The 16,110-nt window shown below is 39.4% G+C and overlaps 1 pseudogene; it reads right to left on the reverse strand.

The window, feature by feature from the left end:
* Positions 1-1,626: 1,626 nt before the first annotated feature.
* LOC139447124 (monocarboxylate transporter 5-like) lies at positions 1,627-9,488 on the reverse strand (annotated as a pseudogene).
* Between the last annotated feature and the right edge of the window lie 6,622 nt (positions 9,489-16,110).

Genomic DNA, 16,110 nt, shown 5'->3' on the forward strand with positions numbered 1-16,110 from the left:
GCCCATGCTGTTCTCAATGTTGGTGTCATAACGTAAATAACATAAACCAGTTGTAAATAACAACATTTTGAGCATTGTATTTCATATGAGGTAATGTTCGAGATGTTCCAAGACAAGAGTACAAAGGTTAAAATACGAGAACATTATTGGCTTTCGAGACTCTTTTCTTTCCATGATAACTATGGAAAGTTGAAATGTCAAACGAAACAGGACTGCTTTGGAAATGGAGATTAGATTATACTGCCGACACATAGCAGGACTATTGCTGAGCGGGACGTTAAACAACAACAAACAAACAAACCGAGGAGAAGATTTAAGCTTCATGTCGAAACTTTGTATATTTGTTTTTACTACTTGTATACATAGCAGTGACACTTACCGATCTCCAGTCTAGGTATGACGACTTTACCTTGCTCCTTCACCAGATTTACCAGTCTGAGGTCAATAGTAGAATGTCTCGTATACTTACGACGGTGAACTTGTTGCTGATGGAACTATAACCAAACCGCCAATGCCATTAGAGACCATTCTGTTCTACTACATCATATTATACTGGCGAAGCAGGGCATATCTTTCCTGAGTATAGGGTTTAGTATGAAGGGTCGTGTACAGTTTACACCTTTGAGGCTATATATGGTTCAAGATTGACCTGTACATTAGACATGCATGATGACACAGTAATTTCATTGGGACCAGCACAGAGCCTATAAATGGAATCTAATCATAGCATTATCTTTGAAATATAATGAAAATGGGGTTTAATTGACTTAAAATAAAGTTAGCAAGGATTACAATTTGGCCTCAGCCAACTTTATTTATGATTTAGGCAAGGACAACTTGACTGCACCATTTTACTGTGCTCTACTAGTTTAGATTTGTTCAGTAAAAATAATGTAAAGTAACGTCTCCAAAAGTACAACATTATAGCTTTCAGCAAACAATTCATGGCATGTCCATTAGAAGAATGATAATATCGTGTCATGAGCCAGAAGGGGGAAATAAGCTTGGGTTACTAATGTTTCGTACATGTGTACCGTGTGTCACCTACATGGCCGCATCTGCTGTAACTGCTAATGTCATGGTCATGTCCGAGCATGGTTGTGAAGCAGATTGCGGACAGACCCATGGTTATATTTGGAGCGAATCCTTCAATCAATTCAACGACCCCCGGATCCTAACACAACCCAGAGATTTATCTTATACAAAAAAGTATTGCATCGTGACCTCATCACTTAAGGGGGGAAAGGGGAGGTATGCTCCACTGTCTGGTACCGATGACACAGATCTTCTAGTAGATTCCATGTGAAAAAAAGGAGACATTATCTGTGCTTTGACGATCATCCTGAACTGCTAGATTGTCTAACTTTATTGATGTTGCATTTTGAGTGAGTGAGTTATGTTTAGAGCCGCCTTGAGTAGCTTGACGTGGGAGAAAAGCCCGCAGTATTAAACATCTGTTTAATTGTGAACTCCCTCCAGCTGCTGCAAATATAAAGAATGACACCTTGAGCCAATGTGCCCACTTGTCAATTGTTTTCTATCTGGAAGTCCATTGCCCAAGGGAGTATATACATCAATATAAAAATAGACATGCAATTCATATATTTAAACTTTTATTGTTATTGCCTATTTCAATGGCTCCATACATTCATTATCCGTTGATGGTGATCCTTCCCGTGTTGTTGCCACAGAACGTCGTACAAGCGGCTCAAAGAGTAACAGTGCTGCAGAAAAGACAGCGGCTGCACCAAGGTACTGGAAACAGGGAAGGTAGGATCCGCTCAAATCACGTAATGCACCTGTAAAATAATCATGTAAAGCTTAGAAAAGAAAATAATTGTCAGAACGTACATATATCTACATGTTGTAACATTCAGATGATGGTGTCTAAGAACTTATTTCAAATCACGAAGTTTATATGGCTAAAGTTTAACAGATATTGCAAACAATCTAATCTATCAGGTGAGTTGGGCTGAACGTCGCTTTGAACATCAATACAGGTATATCAGGATGTGTCAGTGTGATATGGGAGATATCCCAAAAGTGACTTGACGGTTCAAAATTATATAATAACAGGGCAGTATGTACGGCCTCTTACCTAAAATTGGATGTGTTAATGAAATTGCAATTCCTTGGAATAATGCTGCAAATCCAAGAGTCTTTGCCATATAGTCGATTCCCATGAAATCCACTATCACCAACGGCAAAAGGCACGGAAAGGCACTTCCAAATATGCCAATCACTACACAGTAAGCTAGAAGTAAAGGATATGTTGTGTAAAACATTATAAACTGAGATGCTAATCCTGAGATCACAAGACCAATGGCCATGATTTGACAGGCACGAAGATATCCAAGATCAGCTATAAATCCATAGAACAGTCGACTTAAGAAGTCAAGAATTCCGGAGATGAGCAACAGAAATGCTGCATCAGATTTGTTGTATCCCATTTCCTTCATCTGCGCCGGGAGGTATGTTGGAACGTGTCTCTGAACAACACCAAACTGACAACATACCACAATAAGAAGGAACATCGGATTCTTGAACAATGAAAAGTCAAAGGCTTTAATAACCTTCCCAAAATTTCTTACGACGGCGGATTTTCTTTGATTACTGTCATCTACACGTATTTCCTTTTTAGCTGAATCACACAATTTAGGTATGAATATTGGGATGCTCACAAGGTCTGGGTTACTGATATATACCAGCTTCTCAGACTCTGAAACAAATTCCTTTGGGATCCTATTAGAACCTTCAGAGTATCTCCTCTTCCTAAACGAATCTGCGTTTTGAGGATTGAGGAATCTATTGGCGGTGTCCTTTACAACAACGTTACAACTCCTAGTACTTCCATTGTGATTGATATATGTTTGCTTTGCTCCATGATCTGTCCCAATGACATCTTCTTCGCTGAAGACCTTGCTCGCTTCCAGCTGATATGCATCGTCCTGAGGGCCATCAGGTTTCACTTTTCTTTCATAAAAGTGTAGAGGTCGATATAAATATGCCCCTACCCATATATTCATCATTAGGCCTGTGTAAATCAGCAATGTTCCTCGAATACCATATTCGTCAAGCAAATATTGAGAAAATACTGGGAATATACCGGATGCTAAACTCATCGCTGAACTTGCAATTGCTGTAGCTAGGCCTCGGCGTTTCTTGAAATACTTCCCAATCAGCACTATAGCGGGCGAATGTATCATGGAATCACCCATTCCTATAACAGGAGAATGGAAACAGTCATAATTGTGTATGGAAAAAAGGTGGTATGTTGATGACATCTCTTGATTGACGAGCTTGTAAGTGTAACCTAAGTATAGGGCATATAATGAGAGGATGAGTGTTATGTTAGGATGAAATTACCATCATTGTCCAATTATATATTTGGCTTCACACATTAGAACAATGGACTTCATCCAACGCTTTAAACACTACAGCGCCATCTGGCAGCTTTTAGAGGACATGTCTTTGATAACATTGATCTGTAAGATATCAAATGTGCTTTCTCTTTCCATGACGTTAATCTTTTCTTCTATTAAATTGTCACAACACTGGCGTAAGGACATACCTGAAAGAACACTATGAACACATATGAGGACCATGATGTTGGGTGCAAAGGTTGCTGAGAGAATAGCTGACACGATGAGGAGCCCGCCCATCATGACTGTCTTCCTCGTCCCCAGAAACTCCAACAGAACGTTCATAGTAACCAGTGCTAAAAGTATACATTCATAAGATGGGTTACCATGGTACATTATGTACATAAGATATGTATATCGGCAATTTACAGGTATGTTTTTTCAGTGTCACATATGTGTCTATTTGGGACCTAAATGATTGCTTCATTCTGTGTCAGAGTAAAACATTGTACGTTGGTTGTGTGGTGTTACATATACATTTTTAGTATGTGTATACAGTGAATTGGATTCAAATATTGATCTAACTAGTTAATACATATGGCCAAAAAGTTATGGTCATTCAAATATCATAACAAGGTCATTAAGTTTGCAAATAACTAAAGAACAAACAGGAACTCCGACACCATATATCTGCTCCCTCTTTAACCTACTTTTGAGAATGTGAGTATGAGAATGCATATGTGCTTTCCGTGTATGTGTTTGTGTATAGCAATATATGATATATATATATATATATATATATATATATATATATATATATATATATATATATATATATATATATATACATACATACATACATACATATATATATATATATATATATATATATATATATATATATATATATATATATATATATATATACCAGCCATAATCATTATCATGATATTGTAAGATCAATAATTGGTATGTGAAAGTATAGCTTTGTAAACTGACGGGCAAAAGAAACGCCACCAAACAATTTTCTGGTCTAAAACAAAACAGATGCACAATTAAGAAATAGGTGTTTTATTATAAAGAAAACAAATATTCAAAACGGTGTTTGAAAAAGACAAGATCAAAAACTATGTATTTAAAGTGCACTGTCCAGTATTCGATCAGACCCGAAGAATCCAGGTCGATCTCTTATAAAATCCTGTGCTACACACATGGCCCAGTATCGGATGTGCCCCCCTCCAGCAAACAATGCGGGCCCTAACACGACGTCGAACTGAGTATACGAGTCTCCTGACATCCTGATAAGGAATCATACGCCATTCTTCCTGCAGGGCAATTGCCAAGGCATCCCTCGTCAATGGCGACTGTTGACGTTTCTGAATTCTGCGTCCAAGTTGGTCCCAGGGGTGCTCTATGGGCGACAGGTCTGGGGATCTGGTTGGCCACTGTAATACGGTCACGTTGTTGGCGTTCAGAAAGTCGCAAGTGACTCGAGCTGTGTGAGGGGTTGATTTGTCCTGCTGGAAGAGCGTCCATGGGTGTCGTTGCAAAAAGGCAGTACCATAGGTCCCAAAACATCATCAATGCATGTAGATTTCCGTCTATGATGACCAGATCCGTGTTCTGGTCCCCGCAGATGCCACCCCAGACCATGACACTACCACCTCCATGTGGACGCAACAACGTGCCGTCCGTTCACCTCGCCGTCGGTAGATTCGAACCAGCCGATCAGACTTGAAGAGCTGGCACCTACTCTTGTCGCTAAAGAGCAATCTTCGACAACTTCTCTGCTTCCACTGCTGTGCAGTCCTGGGCCATCTCAGTCTGTGACGTCGGTGTAGAAACGTTAATGTCATGCCCTTGAAAGGTCGATAGGCACGGAGACCATACAGGCGGAGTCGTCTAGCAACGGTCCTTCTGCTGACTTGATGTCCAAGGTTCTTTGCGGATGATGACGTCACAGTTACGTATCTGGACCGTAGGTGAGGTGCCCGTAAATACCAGTCTTCCTGTGGGGTCGTGGCCTTGGGTCTTCCACTCCTCGGCCTGTGTGCAGTACTGCCAGTTTGTCTGTGACTTGTGAAAAGTGCACTTAAAGCAGCCTATGATCCTTGCAACGTGCTCCTGCGTCGCTTCCATTTGCAACACACCGATGGCTCTCTCCCTCTGCTCTGCGGTTAGTCGAGGCATGTTCGTTGTTTTAAACGGTTTCATGTTATGAGAGAGTACATTCCTGCTCATGTTTTATACCAGAATTTCATACGGATATCTTTGTGAACATTTTGCATTTTTTAGTGATTACATTCACTTTTCTCGCAAATCACGTGAAGCTAGAGCACATGCTCACAGGGAATGGGTAAGTTGCATTCTAGCTATGTGTTCCCAACTGTTTTCGTGCTGTTTGGCACATTCGTTGAAAACTAGGAACTATTATTTATTTGGTGGCGTTGCTTTTGCCCCTCAGTTTATTATGTATGTATGCTGATGCAAAATAAACATTAGACTTAAATGTATTTGTTAAACACATGGGTTCTATTTGCTGTCTACGATGTTGTCACTGTGATGTCGTAAAAAAATAGATGTATCAACATATATGCGTGAACTTGTATGCGTATTATGACGTACATGTTTCGGGGCGTTGCTTCTGATTCTGATTTCTGACCCAAATACACTACAACCTGTGGTTTAACTTTACATACTCTAGTTAGAACTGCAACTAGGGCCGGACGGAATCATAATTAAAACAACGTTAAGCAATGTGGCAATTTAATTTGTAGACAAGTTCATTGGCACCATACATAGATCCAGAAGCAGGATGCAGGTATGCATCCCTCTCCCTCTTTTTATGAAGCATACATTTATTTATACATTGTGTAGTTGATCTAGATCTGGTATCCTAAAGATAAAGATATAACACAATGACTGACAGAATTGCTGAAAAATGTATTATGCAGTTACTGAATGAGAAATTGCCAAACCACAACCCCTCCTTTACCAAACATAGTTGTATCTGTGCATGGGTATAAGTCTTCTGGTCAACTAGTCCGCCCGGAGAGCGGAAGGTCCAGGGTTCGATCCCGGGCCGCGTCATACAAAAAGACGTTAAAAGATTGTACTTGTTGTTACCCTGTCTGGCGCTCGGCATTAAAGGGCTAAAACAAGGACTGGTCGGCTCGGAGTCAGTATACTGTGTCTGAGTGGGGTATTCATGTTAAACTGCGGCATGGTATCTCAGTGAGCTAGCACTATAAATCGGCATCAGTCCGGACTAGTACAAGCAGCCACACACACACATACACGTGCATGCACGTCGCTATATAAGTGCAATAATCTTGGACGCAACGTTAAACCCAATTTCACCTCACCTCACCTCTGGTCAACTAGTACAAGGAGATATATGTGCCCAGGTCAATCTGCAGACTTAAGCATACTTAATTACTCTTTTACATACACTGAAAGGCAAAAGAAACGTCACTTCTGAAAATACTGATAAAAATTAGCAGACACTGGCAGTTACATGTTCTGTGGTCAATAAACTCATTTGTCGTTCTTCTGCTTCTTTTTGTTGCCTTATAGTTTATTCAACAATTTAGTTCAAAGTGGAGTGCTTTGCCCAAACGAAGCCTACAAAAGTGCAATGGGACTCAGTTGCGGAAAAGGCTTTTCAAAAACATGATGCACGTGCACTAGTCGATGGTATGGGTATAAAAGACGCCCAAAACTGTTAAGCTGGCTTTCGTTATTTCGATTCATCAGCCATGCCAAGATTATCAGGAAATGAGAGACAACAAGCGATCGGAAGACTGCAAGCAGGCCAGAGTGCACAGGTCGTTGCAAATGCATTCAATGACAGCGTCAGAACGATATATCGTTTGCAACATCGCCACAACACCACCAACACCACCAACGATCGACCGCGTAGTGGTCGTCCTAGAGTCACTACTCCCAGACAAGATCGGTTCATGATACGCCAACATCTGCAGTACGGATTCCGAATGGCCACTGAAACAGCTCGGCAAACCATTGGCAACCACCAGCGTGTCATCAGTGATCGTACAGTCCGACGTCGCCTAACTGACAACAACATCTCGTGCAACCGTCCTGCTCGTGTACCCATCCTGAGAGATCGTCACCGACAGGCCCGACTGCAATGGACCAGGCAGCATCAAAATTGCAGAAGAATCATCTTCACTGATGAAAGTCGCTACTGTGTTTCAACGGTGGGTGGCAGAGTCAGGGTCTGGCGATGGAGAGGTGAACGTTATGCAGATGCTTGTGTTATGGAACGAGACCCTTGGGGCGGCCCAGGCATCATGGTTTGGAGTGGAATCGGACTGAACTAGAGAGTGGGACCTGTGGTCTTTCAGAATATTGGTCCAGGCAGGGGTAATGGCAGCACAGCTCTCTGTTTTGGCCTGACCTCAGTCCGGATTTGAATCACACTGAACACTTGTGGGATGAAATCCAACGCCGACCCAACGACGTACGCCCAAGGCCGACGACAACGGCAGCAGAACTGCGTGTAGCGTTCCTGAGGATATGGGCCCATATCCCAATGGCCTTCGTCAACAGGCTAGTCCACTCCTTGTACGGGAGACGTGTGGCTGCAGTCAACGCCCGTACACCAGGTACTGTTTTGAACCCCCCAGCTGTGATGTCTTCTGGTGCCTCCCCAAATTCGCAAAAACAGTCACCAGACTGTTAATTACATGTGTGTCAAATACTGACTTTTTCACTTACATATATAAGCATTTGAAAATAAAGATATGTATATGATACATTCACATGACGTTTCTTTTGCCTTTCAGTGTATATCACGAAGGTAATGACTCATTTCAGGTACAAATACAATCATCTCTCGACCAAGCTTACTCAAGACATGTCATTAAGAGCACGCAGTATAAAATGATTTAGCTCTGCTGTTCACAACACGGGTGAGAACTCTCGTCTAAACATAATCAGAAACATAATTTCACAATGTAAAAGGTAAAACTTATACCCTCAAGTAGATACGTTTTGATTCAGTCAGGATGATGATATGTTGTAATTAGTCTGCTTACACATTATGCTGTAGGTCATAGCTTTTACCCCAAGGATGAGTGTTGTCTTCGTTGTAGATGCACCAAACATCTCCAGGTATTCCACGAAAAATAGCGCCAGAGATCGGTCGTATCCACCCACGAGCATAGCATTCAGAAAACATCCTGCAATGAAAATATTTGTTTAATTTAGATTTTTAAATAGATTTTTGTTTTCTGGGAGGACAGTGCATATTGTTTTAAAGATTCGACTGTCGAAAAGAATATATCATTTAAAAACGCATTTAATGTTTCCATTATGTTGTTCCAGGGAAACGAAATATTATATTCTTGATCATCCCTATGGCTAGGATTTTCGTGTGAACAATGTATTTTTCTCTAATGGACGTTACCACATATGAGAAAGTGTTCACGTTTGAAGATCTCGTGGTATTTTCTATACGAAATAAATTATGCAAATTAGTTTGTAAATATGTCAGTAAATAGACACAAACTTGCGTATTATTGTATTTCTCGCAACACGTAGTTTTATAATCCTTATTATCAACCGATGAACTTCAAAAACACATAACATATCTGTAAATTATATCATTTCACATACAGGAAGATTACTCCATGTTTCAATTACTACATCACCCGTAACATTATAGTGCGCATATGTTACTATTACCAATATAATATACCTAGAAAAATCGTTCAACACTTAATGTTCTATAGCCTTTATAGGAAATATCCGGCGACTTAAGCCTCATTTTGGTAAACATAATTTAGAGAGTAACACACCATGTCATCTTTAAATTATCGATTTCAGTTTCTGCTTTTCAATATGAGTAACGTTATCTTGTGACGGAAAATGTGTTCCTCTGAAAATGAATACAAGGAACGATTTTTTAAATGGCTACTTTATGCAGAAACATATATGTTTGAAGTGTTACACTTGTAGTCGTTACATACGTATGTACGTACATCCCAGTATAACCCAAGCCCATCCTTAGTCAATAGCTTGTCCTTCCTCTCCATCCCCTTGGTTTTTGTCTTCTGTAATTAAAACGTCCTTATCATCCCCTTTACCATTACTCATCGCCATGATTGCAAAGAGACTGAATATATCGTTGTATGTGTTACCGCACCGTCGACAAAGCAGACATTCACTGCAGTCCCTGTCAATGACTTATTAAGGTCAAAGGCAGCCATGTGACCTGCGACTCTTATCTGGCTACCTGCTGATGTTATGTCCTGTCTTATGTTGTTACGTTTATGTGCTTTTTCATATCGGTTAACGTATAAGCTTTTATTCATTCGCATCGTGTGACCGACCAATGCTTCATATATGTATATAATATACATTGACGATTGTTTTATGCTGTGGCCCTTTGACGACGACAAATTAGCTTGGTTTTACAACATCCCAAGTAATTTTACCAAACATCTGGGTTTTACCATGGACTCAAGTTACTCAGTAATTCATTTTTTAGACACTTTGGTAAAATTATGTTGGCGGGATCTAAAAACGGATATAAACGATAAACCTACAGAGACAGATATGAATATATATATATATATATATATATATATATATATATATATATATATATATATATATATATATATGACAGTGTAATGAATTGTTAACCAATGATGAACTATTTTACATTGTTTCAGCAGAAGTTTATTGCATTGTATTTGGACAATTAAATATAAGTAGTTGTGAGACTTTTGGGGTTGAGTCCCGTGTCAGAGTGAGGCACCTAATCGCCAGCACACAAAGTCAGCGATCTAACCCACACAAATGAAAGTCCGACAACTGGTAGTCGAGTTTACTTACTTTGTGTACCCCTCTGACAAGTGTAAAGTGGTGGCACGGCTCCCATGACCGAAAGATATGAACACATGATGCCGTTTAGACAGTGGTCAAATGTATCAGATGTTACATTTTGGACAATACTTTCTAAGTTAAGTACAGATTTTCGTATTGTTTGGGGTTGAGTCCCGCATCAAGTACAGGGTAGCATCTTGTCCTAAATTATGAGGACTATTAGAGAATAAATTTGTTACATTAGAAATGAGGTGAAATGGAGTTCAACGTCACAGCCAATATTATTGCACTTGTATAACTGTGTCTAACTGTTTGGACCGGACTAATGCCGATTTCATAGTGCAAGCCCACTGAGATACTATGCCGCAGCTTAACAAGTGTACCCCATTCACATTTTAAATGCCGACGACGGGCCGACTAATCCTTGTTTTAACCCCTAACGCCGATCGCCAGGCAGGGTAGCAACAAATCTTTTGACGTCTTTTGGTATGACGCAGCCTGGGATCGAACCCATGACCTTGCGCTCTCCGGAGATACTGAGGCTTTAGAGTGGGCTATTGAGTTCCTTGACAACGGACTTGCATAACTCGTTCAATTCTTCTACCTTGACACATTCCGCATTTTTGTTGTTTACAGCCTTCTCAATGTCCTTGCTGTTTGTCAATCTTTGAAAATCTATAAACATTTGAGGTTCAAAAGTTGTTTCGCCTATTGCCCTGATACGTTGTTGTGATGAGTACTGTTCAACATGTGATTGTAGTCTCTTACATTGCTGACTTTTGAAAGTTTCCGTTTCTGAGTTGAATTCTGTATTTTGCAGGAAGTCAATAATGTCCTTTTATTAGTCGTCGATTGCGGATACCACTGTTTAATAACAAGGTGGACTTACACAGTGCTTAATACCAAAGCACTTCCTTGTATACTGCGGTAACTACATGTAGTTTCACTAACAAATATTAAAACTCTCAATACACCCTGGGTTTATCCAGGGACACTGCGTGTGGAGGTGATAGATCACTCAGAGGAGGTGATGTACACTCGATTACCCAAGATATCATTACAATCTTCCTTTTACTAAATATTCCAGCTGAACCAGTTTTATATCCACTTTGAATTATTTGCGAGAATGTATCAACGTGAAGGTGTAAATGTTTACCCCCTCTTCAAAAGTCGCATTTCATCATCAGACAGGTACAGACGATATCTTTATTATTTTAGTTTGAAATTTAAAATGTGTGGAGACAGATTGCACCTTGGAACAACAGTCGGTCACTCACCGTCGGTGTACCTACTCAGTAATCAACACCGTTCGTTTTCCTTATTTTGCATGTATAATCAGGTGGGTTAACATTATGCCCTTACTTTTCTAGGGTCAACATCAGAAAAATCGTGATGAACATTCGACTCATAACGGCATACTTGTGTCCATATTTCGGATCGCTTGTTCCTTCAAAGTATGGTTTTAGCAAATGTTCCAGTTATTGTGAGGCAGGTGACACAAGAGATGAGTTCCAAACAATGTACCGATTTGGGGAATCGAACCCAGGCTTTCAGCATTATGACCGATCGCTTAACCACTATGAAAACCTTTGCTTAGTAGAGGGTATGGAATTATTAGATATCATACTTACACGCAATGCTGTGTGTTCCTGTTATAACCCCGAAGAGGAGTGTGGCCTTTGATCCAGGTGCGTAAACATACATGACTTGTTCACATGCCTTCCTCTTAGCCGGAGATTAGGAACACATTATTCAGGAAGCATTATACATCTCTCTATGTATATATATTTCATGTATCTCATTAATGTGTTAATGTATTAATGAAGTAGTAGTAGTAGTAGTAGTAGTAGTAGTAGTAGTAGTAGTAGTAGTGGTAGTAGTAGTAGTGGTAGTAGTAGTAGTAGTAGTAGTAGTAGTAGTAGTAGTAGTAGTAGTGGTAGGAGGAGGAGGAGGAGTAGTGAGGAGTAGTAGTATAACGATTACATGCATCAATATTCATAATTCATATTTACCCATGAGTACAACCCAGGCCCATCCACGGTCAATTGGCAAATTATTGTCTTCTTCTTCCTCTTTGCTTTCACATAGCTCATTATTCATGTTTGTAGTTATCAATTTCATATTTTCAATGTTATCGCCATCATCATCAGCAGCAGCTGCAGCAGCACCACCATTGTCCTCCATCGCCTCTGTTTCCTTGTGTTTACGTCCACGCTCCGCTTGTGTGGTGCCTCTGTAGCAGCTGACGACAGAGGTGGGGCTCCCATTATCACAATCCAGATCCACTGACTGCATTTTCAAACCATCGGTTTTGGTATAACTGTCCTCGCTTCGTGAAAGATCCGACTGAGGTTCGTTTCCATCGTGTCTGTCAGTGTGTCCCTCAGTATTGTTTGAGTTGTTAATTTCCATTGTTTGAATAATTTTTTTTATCTTCTTTGGAGGGTGTAGAAACGACTGAAGTAGACACATCATAGTATAAATATATCGACATAATGTTATAAACATGTGGACGAAGTTATAATGCAGGATGCCGAAAGGGGTTAATGTCGCAACGTTCTTTGAGTTCTGACGTCACTATATTTATTATATACTTCATGCGTCACGGCATGGCGGTCTGTGACTTTATGAATCGAATGTTAGAAATTTACAGGGAAAATTTAATTTTAAAAAATATCACACCAACAAAAAGATAATATAATTACGATTTCATGGTCGTTTGCGGAATTCGTGCACAGCCGCTATGGGAAACTCGGTCAAATTCAACGGAATAACTTCGTCTGTATCAGTCAAAAGCCGATCTCACTGACATTGACTGACAGATTTGTTTAAATTACATGTAATATCAACAATTATTGGGCAAATGCTAGATCCACCTCTAAGACGTAAACAGTATTGTATCCAGCTCTACGACTGATAAGCTTTTCATTCGACTCCCATCAAAATACATCGATAATACATACAAAATACATTTTGCTGAAAAATAATAATCTGTATCGAATGGGAATTATGATTTACGTTCAATTCGCACTAAAATCCTGATTGGAAAAACATTTTCCGGAAACAAGCGTTGGTGAAAACACGTCCACATTTCTCTTCTCCGCTATTGTCCGCCATTTTTTCGCACACTGTGGCGACAGTAAATGTTGTAGTTCGTCGAAATGCGGCATTTAACGGACATGAATGAATGTGTTCTTTTGTCGGAGCTGTCGGTTTCAATAGCAGCTGTGTGGTGATTCCAATGAGAACAGCTGTTACAGCGACAGTTATTTCATGTATATCGCATTTGAAACAATGTAGTGGCACCTTGTAGCTTTACTAACAATATTGCTTACATTAATTCCGATAATGCTACTTTTCATTTATATTGATAGGACGTCATGAATAGAGGTGTTCTGAAGCTTGAGCAACGATCCACAGCAACAGGGTAACACGACACCTATTCAGCTAAGGTACAGTACTACCCCTGACACGCATGGGTAACGCGTTACGCATCCCGTGTGCACCCCGTTGGTCACTCGTGTGGAACCCGTCCGCCACGCGTGTGATACCCGTGTGCAACGCCTTGGTCACACGTATGCACCCCGTTCGCCACACGTGTGCAACGCGTGACACACTCATTACACGGGGAACAAACTTTTGACCAAAGGGGGACCCGTGTTTAGCTGAACTTGGAGGTGGTAACAAGGAGATATTTTTTTTTTATTTCTTGACGAAAAATGTAATTACACATTTTATTATATGTACTTGCTGATGTCTCATTTTTAGATGTGATATGAGTACTGTTGTGGCTTCTACATGATGTTTTGCGATGGTGTTTAGAGAAAACATGATCCTGTTAAATGTTATTGCTATTAAAATGTTTGTTTTTGTGTGATTTGACATAAGTACGACTTTCAGTGATCATGTTTTTGAGGTTTGGCGGAGCATTGTTTTTATTGGACCCTAATTACATTATGATGGTTATGTCTCTTTGTCTCAGCTCCATAGCCGTGACGAGTAGGTTATATCATAGAGGATACACTTTGGAGAGAGGGTTCTACTAATTACCGTACCACAGGAAGAGACCTGTAGACGTGAGCGCGGGTGTGTGTAAGATGGCAGTTGCATAATGGCCGCCAGGAGAGGTAAACATTGAGTGTTGTTTTCATGGGCTTGTGGAATAAAATCCCAGCGCAACTGTCAATATATCTTCTACTTACGATTTACAATATATATTGTTTCAACGTACATTAATGGTTTACGAGTCATACCTTTTAGAGTATTTGTCAATTGTGTAATTTGTGGTGACATGTCAAATTAAAAGATGACGTCTCATTTAAAACACGAAGTAAGTACGATAGTAAATAATAATATTCAAATCGCATTAAAATACAATGATACATATGTAACCCTAAAGCCTGTGTTCCACATCCAGAGCCAAGAGGAAAAATGACTACCGTAAACAAAGGGAAGAAACTTGCCCTTACTTATATGTAGGGACATCATCTGAATGTGTCTATATATGTAAATGTTACGATACTGTACTTATCTTCACGAACTATTAAAAAATGGGCATAAGGTTCACAGAGACGAAGGCTGTAGATACGTTACCATATTAGATTTTTTAGATGATAAAAATTATTTGATAATAAATTCAGTTATTGATATCTAAAAAACGATTTTCTATATTAATAAACATTTCATGATAAAATTCAAATCAAATATTTGATATAAATTCATTCTTTGGTATCCATAAATGAATTATTGGTATCACATAATCAATAAATATTAATTATTTGATAATAAATTCAGTTATTGATATTTAAAAACCGATTTGCTAAATTTGTGATATAAATTCATTCTTTGGTATCCATAAATGAATTTTTGATATCACATAATGAATAAATAGTAAAAAGACAAATAGAGATAGTTAGTAACAAAAATATACGATATACAACGAATATTTGCACAACTATCACAAACCATTCGACACTGACACCGCATCAAACCCCGCGGTAGACTGGACACAGTGATGTGCTCACCGAGTACAAAACCCCTACCGACTGGGTGGGGATGGTGGTTCAAAGCGAAACTTACAACCCTGTTTGTTGTCTAATAAATGCTGGGCGGCGCCTTTGATCTTGCCTCTAACCATGCATGTAGGAGTAAACGATGGCCTGGATGGTCTGGAAATAAACAAGATTATTTCTTGTTGCATATCAAGGCACCAATACATCGGTCACAGGGTTTTGTTATGTATGTGTGCCCAGTGTATCCACAATTAACTAGAAAGTTTCACATCTACAAAAATATATATGCGCCACTGTGGTTTATCAACACATGCATAACGCTTATTCACGCTTGGCGTGGCAGACTGAAATAGAACATTATGATAGCGTCAGCAGGGATAATAGAGGTCATAAGACACAACTTTATTTGCTTTTCTGGCCATAGCCCTTGGCATATGACGATCATACATACATGTTTAAGTTACTAGATTATTTACGGCAATACAGTTCAAATATTGTGTTCAATGAAAGAAAACGATGATATATTTTAACAGACTTAATTTTGTACTATTAAACAAACTGTGGACTTTAAAGAATTGTTCGCTCATTGTAATACCATCAAGGTAAAACATCATATCTATCTCTGAAATCCACGAGCATAGTCGCTGTCAAACAAGAACAGAATAAGGGCGGCCAGTTTTGACTTGTCGTGTGCCTTAAAGTGAGTTTAAACATGTCAAAAGCGATTGACCCTACAATTTTTGGTCATTTATTACTCCAACGTTCTAACTGTCAACCGTCTTAACAGGACCATAACGTTTGTTATAGAAGAAGAAGATGAAGAAAATTATTTTATTTACGTGTCACATACTGTACAACAATGACAATAAAAATACACAAAT

The sequence above is a fragment of the Haliotis cracherodii genome, unplaced genomic scaffold (assembly GCF_022045235.1).
Source record: "Haliotis cracherodii isolate W230 unplaced genomic scaffold, xgHalCrac1.p SCAF_7, whole genome shotgun sequence".
Lineage (NCBI taxonomy): Eukaryota > Metazoa > Mollusca > Gastropoda > Lepetellida > Haliotidae > Haliotis > Haliotis cracherodii.